This window comes from Marmota flaviventris, chromosome 9, assembly GCF_047511675.1.
Source record: "Marmota flaviventris isolate mMarFla1 chromosome 9, mMarFla1.hap1, whole genome shotgun sequence".
Taxonomy (NCBI): Eukaryota; Metazoa; Chordata; class Mammalia; order Rodentia; family Sciuridae; genus Marmota; species Marmota flaviventris.
In genome coordinates this window covers 95,281,153-95,287,556 of record NC_092506.1, presented here as the reverse complement: position 1 = coordinate 95,287,556, position 6,404 = coordinate 95,281,153, and positions in this window count along the sequence as shown.

Genomic DNA, 6,404 nt, shown 5'->3' with positions numbered 1-6,404 from the left:
TGCACAGCACCATTATTAATTGCATTAGAGCATACTATACTAAGCCAGGACCTTTCTCATTTGGGTTTTGGTAATGACTGGTGTCTTACGAATAATCTTGATGAAGCATATATTTGGATTTGATTTGGAGGGAAGTAAGACTACCATCTGATCTATCCCATAAGAAGGGTTATTATTAGGCCTCTTATAATAGGTGTTCTTGGAACCTCTTAATCAACATTTTAATCAGGGCCCTAGGAGATATAATAGCCCAGCAACTTACAACCAGCTGATACTAAACAAGAGTCCTGTGCCATATGAGATGTCATCTGAATTCATAGCAAGCTTGGAGAATTGGAGAACTAGTCATAAACAGAAGTAACTTTGGTGAATACTTTCCTAGAGGGGTAAATACTAGCACAAATACAAAATGTGGCTAGAAGTGCTGGCTCATTTTTGTACCCTGTAGCAGAAACACATTGTTAACATTTCAAATAATGATCCTTTCTCATAGTCCATCTTGTTCATTGACCTTACTCAACCATTATTGCAGGGAGCATTGGAGTTATCTTTAATCTCTAAATTTTATTTCCAATCCTACTGCTAAAACCACTGCACCAACTTTTTAAATGTATTAATCCATGAGAAAGACAGGGATACAAAAAGGAATTGGAGTGCCAGTACTCAGTATGATTGCTTGAAGATCACCGTAGGATCCTTGCAGAGCAGAGAGGAAAACTTTTATTATTATTATTATTACTTAGAAATAAATTTGATTCAAAAAGAGTCACGAGTCTGTGGGAAGGAAATCAACTGAGTCCCCAGCTAGAACTGACAATCTGAGGGCTAATTCCAGAGAACAGACACATAAGTTCTAGAAGGAATGAAAAATCCTTCCTGAGATTCCACTAAAATCATTTGCTTCAAAGTAACATGGATCAGAAGTCTGAGGAGCTGAGTCTAGCTTCTGGCCCATCTGCCCAGACAGTGTGGAGGCCAAGAAAAATAATTGGAACTGGGTACTTCACAAACTGCCAATTTAACTAGGCTAAAACTAGATTTTGGTGATATTAGGATAAAAATTAAAAATCCGGGTTTTGTAAACCTATCCATTTCCAAGATCTCATATTTGCTCCCTTTTTTTTTTCAGTGTTTTATTTTATTTTATTCCAACCAAGTCCCAGCTGGATCAAGAGGAAAACCAATGTAACACACCTAAATTGGGATAAATAATGGAAATACTCCAGAGGCAGATAAGGTGGGATAGAGCCAAAGAATCTGAGGCTGAGAGAAAAGTGAGGAAGTAGGATGAGGCAGGGCTGTGAGCAGCAGGCCATGCTAACACCTTCCTTCCTAGGGATTCTTACCTTATCTTTATGCTCTTCCTTGAAGTTGTGCTTGCACAGTGGCCTTGGGTCAGAGGTGAAAGAGCTTTGTGATTTCCCATTGTCAGGGCAGGAGGAACAAATAAAGAATAGCCTCTGCGGAATTGTGGAATGTTTATTATCCTAAGAAAAGCATTTGTCTTCTCTCACAGGGGACATCCTGTCATCTTATCTTAGAACTGCCCATGAAATAGTCTCAATTGTCTTTAATATTAGAGAAAACCAGGAGCACAGGACCTAATCAGGCAACCTGTCTGTGGGCACTCATCCAGCAGCAGTGGCTAAGTTCAAAAATCAAACCCCACACTATTCAGGCAATTAAAATGACCCTGAAACCAAGCACTCTTACCTGATCCCAACCCCAGTTCCTGCCCTGTCCTTTCCTCCCCCACCCTTCCCAGGCAGCAGCATGTCAGATGCTACATCCTTGAAGAGTATCAGAGGTCAACTCCAGAGATGAGAAATGCAACTCATGGACTAATTTTTACTGTGAACTCCTAGTACGTTCAAGAGCTGGGAGAGGTCGGTACAACCCCACTTGCCTTAGAGTTCACTTTTTTTTTTTTTTTTGGTTTTGTTTTTCTGGCATCCAATGCCTGGATTCCCTTATGGAACACATAGCTGCTTCCACAACTCTGAAATTGCCAGTGATTGATGATCTTTGAAAAAAATCTGTTCTTATTTTTTTAAAAACTACACTTTCTTCCTTTGAGTTAGGATTTTAGCATTGTCTTTCTTTAACCTCTTCTGCAGAATCTGCAAATAATATGACATTAACAAAATTTCATTATTATTTTCTGTGACAAAGTAAATACTGTAAAATCATACTTCTTGTCTTTCTCTTCTTTTCTTCCAATTTTTGATACTTACTTTGCAAAATAGCTTTCCAAAATAGCTTTCTAAAATGAATTTGGAAACGAAATATATATTTTATGTCTTTATCTCCCTGTTTTCACTAGTTCTTTGCAGTCTTGTCTATAATAAACTCATGCTTTCAAACCGAAAGAAAACACACTCATAGAATTATATAGGATAATGTCTGAGCTGATGTTATCTTTATTTCATTAACTCATATTTGAAAGTTTGAAAGATGGCAATTTAATAGCTGTAGAGTCTAACTGACAAAATATTTTCCAGTTCACAAAGGACAGAACTAGAGGATTTTGTAATTAAAGTGCAAAAAAAAAAAAAAAAAAAAAAAAAAATCTGCAAAAGAACTTTTTAACCCTATGTGGATGGAAATTGGAAATTAAATAGTGAAAAGAAGTCCAAAAAACACAATGAAATCTTCATTTCTAGCACAGAAATTATATAAAAAAATTATTCTTAAATTATATCAGGTCTTTTTTTTTGGCTTTAAGGTTATGTAATTTTGTAACTCTCTCACTGTATGCAGGAGATCATTAGCATATGTTTTATCAAATATGATACAACATAATTTTATGCTTTAAATAAACAGAAGATTCCTATTTCAATGAGTTCTAAGAAGATTCATTGTTGGGGCTGGAGTTGTAGCTCAGCAGTGAAGTGCTTGCCTCCAACATGTGAGGCACTGGGTTGATTCTCAGCACCACATATAAACAAGTAAATAAAATAAAGGTCCATCAACAACTAAATATATATATATATTTAAGACTCATTGTTAAGTCAAAGACTAGGGAAGATGGCTACCATAAAAATCATTTTAGCTGATTGTGTCATTTTTCCTAACATAATATAGTTATACATACTTCTTTAATTTACAAATAGTGGAAGTTTTCCAATCACATGTGAACCTTGGAAATTCTGTCTAATGTGTGCATAATAAACAAACGAATTGTTGTTTTAGACAAATACAGGGAGACTTTTAAGCCTCAGACTTTTGATAAATGGCAGAAGCCCACATAACTGCCGAGGACCAGTTGGACAGGAATTGGCAGCGATAACAAACAGAACAATGAAGGTCCATTATCATAGAGTTCACAGAAGAATGACTTGGCACCGGGCCAGATGTATAATCAGTCTTTTTCAGTCTTTATCACACAAGCCAATGGGTTTTTCCAAATAATAGTAAATTAGGCGAGGCTCTTACCCTTTTTTTTTTTAAACTAAGAGGATTTCCTGACAATCTGTCTAGAAGTTCTGATAATATCTTTCTTTAAATGGTACATCGTGTATCTAAGATAAAATAATGATATTTGGTAGCAGCTTTTCAATTTGGGGATGTTTGGGGAATTTTATTTTCAATTGATTCTGTTGACTTTTTTGTTAGTCTACATTGAAGTTGACCTTACCTTAGTCCAAATTCCAAACGTGTGTGCTTTGTTCTAATAAATGAGAGCCATATTGTCATATGGCAGTCATCCATTCCATGATGACAACCACTGCTACCTAAATGTCACTTCCGCCTACAGCTCCAGGTAGGACACGTGTCTTTGTAACCAAATACCTCTATTTATTAACACACTGAAGTTATTGCTGATGTTTAATTAACACACCTCCAGTTTTAACTGTCCTAATTGTCATGATTTATCACAACTAAATTGGGAAAATAGTCCTCAAACTTAGATCATCTAAGGCTCTATTTATTATTAAATCTTATAAAGAAGTACATTTTTTATTTTTTATATTTATTTTTAGTTGTAGTTGGACACAATACCTTTATTTTATTTATTTATTTTTATGTGGTGCCGAGGATCAAACCCAGGGCCTCACATGTGCTAGGCAAGCGCTCTACTGCTGAGCCACAACCCCAGCCTATATTCTTTCATTTTTAACATTGCTAAAGAAATTATTTTTTAAAATAATTTTAACAGACATTTTACTTTTCCTTTTTTAATAACTTTATTTATTCATTTTTATGTGGTGTTGAGGATTGAACCCAGGGCCTTGCACGTGCGAGGCGAGTGCTCTACTGCTGAGCCATAAGTCCAGTCCCATAAAGAAATTCTTAATTTTTAATTCATTTTATATGTCCTTTGTAATTAAGAGTATAAAATATTTAGGAATGAATTTGTCAAAACATGTTAAGACTTACATGTTGAAAACTATAAAACATGTTGATAAAATTTTTTAAAAAAAATTAATGGAGACATGCAATGTGTTCAGAAGTTAGAAGACAGTGTTATTAGGAATGGGATATAGCTCCATGGTAGAGAGCCTGCCTAGCATGCATGAAGCTTGGATTTGAGCTCCAGTACCACAAAAATAAACAAAACCAGTGTTGTTTAAATTTCAGTTCTTCCCAAACCGATATATATCTATTCAGTAAAATTCCAATCAAAAGTTTAACATTCTTTTTTTCTGGGGTGATTCACTGGATTATTCTAGAATTCATATGAAAATGAAAAGTACCTGGGATAGTCAAAACAATTTTTAAAATGAAGAAAAAAATTGGAAGGCATATATTGTCTGATTCCAAAATTACTATAAATCTACAGTATTAAAATTGTGTGAAATAGGCATAAAATAGCATCTCAGATCAACGGAATTGAAGAGAAGTAGGCTTGAATAGTTTTCCATAAAAGCACCAAGGCATTTCTTTGGAGAAATAAATATCTTTTCAATAAATGGTGCTGGAAAAACTAGAAAGATGGACTGCCCCCCCAAACACACCCCTCTCCCCCCAAAAATAAAGAAACTCAACAATTACTTCACATCAGATGCAAAAATTAACTTCATCAGCTGAGGATGCATCTCAGTGGCAGAGTGCTTGCCTAGCATGCTCAAAACCCTGGATTCAAGCTCCAGCACTAAAAGAAAAGGAAAAAAGTTGAAATGTAGTATAGACTCAATGTAAAAGATAAAGTATAATAGCTCTAGAAAAAGACATAGAAGAAAATCTTAATGACTTTTGGTTTGTTAAAGAAGCCTTAAATAAGACATGAAAAGCATGAAGTAAAACAAACAAATAAATAAAAGGATCCAATAAATTGGACTTCATTGAGATTAAAACAAAAACAAAAAACAAAATTTGCTCCTTGAAAGACACTTAGGAAAATAAAATGTCAAGCAGGGCATGATGGTACACAATCCCAGCAACTCAGATGTTGAGGCAGGAGAATCTCAAGTTGGAGGCCAGCCTCAGCAGCTTAAGGAAACCCTAAATCAATCAATAAATAAATAGGCCTGGGGGTGTAACTTGGTGGTAGAACCCTCTTGGGTTTAGTCGCCAGTACTGGGTTGTGTGGGGTGGGGAGAAAAAAAATCTTTGCAATACTTTAATAGACAAAGTTTTTTTTCTTTCTCTTAGAATAGAAAAATACCTCTTATAAACCAATAATGAGGCCAGTCTTTACTGATATGGGCAAATAATTGAAAAAACCTTTTAGTAAAGAAAATATATGGGGGGGCTGGGGTTGTGGCTCAGTAGTAGAGTGCTTGCCTAGCATGTGCGAGGCCCTGGGTTCTATCCTCAGCACCACATGAAAATAAATAAATAAAATAAAGGTATTGTGTCCAACTACAACTAAAAAATAAATATTTTTAAAAAGATATATCAATGACAAATGAGCATATGAAAAGTTTGTCACTGGTTACTAGTGAAAAACAAATTAAAATTACAATGAGATATGACTCATCTTCCAGAATGGCTAGAATTAAAAAGAATGAAAATATCAAGTGTTGGTGAGGATATAAAGCAACTAGAATTCTTTATATGTTGCTGGTGTGTATATACAGTGGACCAATCATTTTGAAAACCAATTTGGCAGTTTCTTAAAGTTGAACTTAAAATTTGACCCAACCATTCCATTCCTGGGTATTTACTCCAGTTCAAGACCAACCTCAGAAACTTTGCAAGGACCTAAACAACTTGGGGAGACCCTATCTCAAAATAAAATACAAAGGGCTGGAAATAAGGCTCAATCGTAAAATACCCCTGGGTTCAATCCCCAGTATCAGAAAAAAAGTGTTTAAGTGTGGTTTAATAATATTTTATCATTAAAGCTTATTTTAGAGAATTGTGAAAAATAAAGAAAAATATTGAGCATGTTTCTTATCACTTGGGAACAACAGCTGTCACTTTCATTTTGAGACTTTTTCATGTAAATATAAACAAAA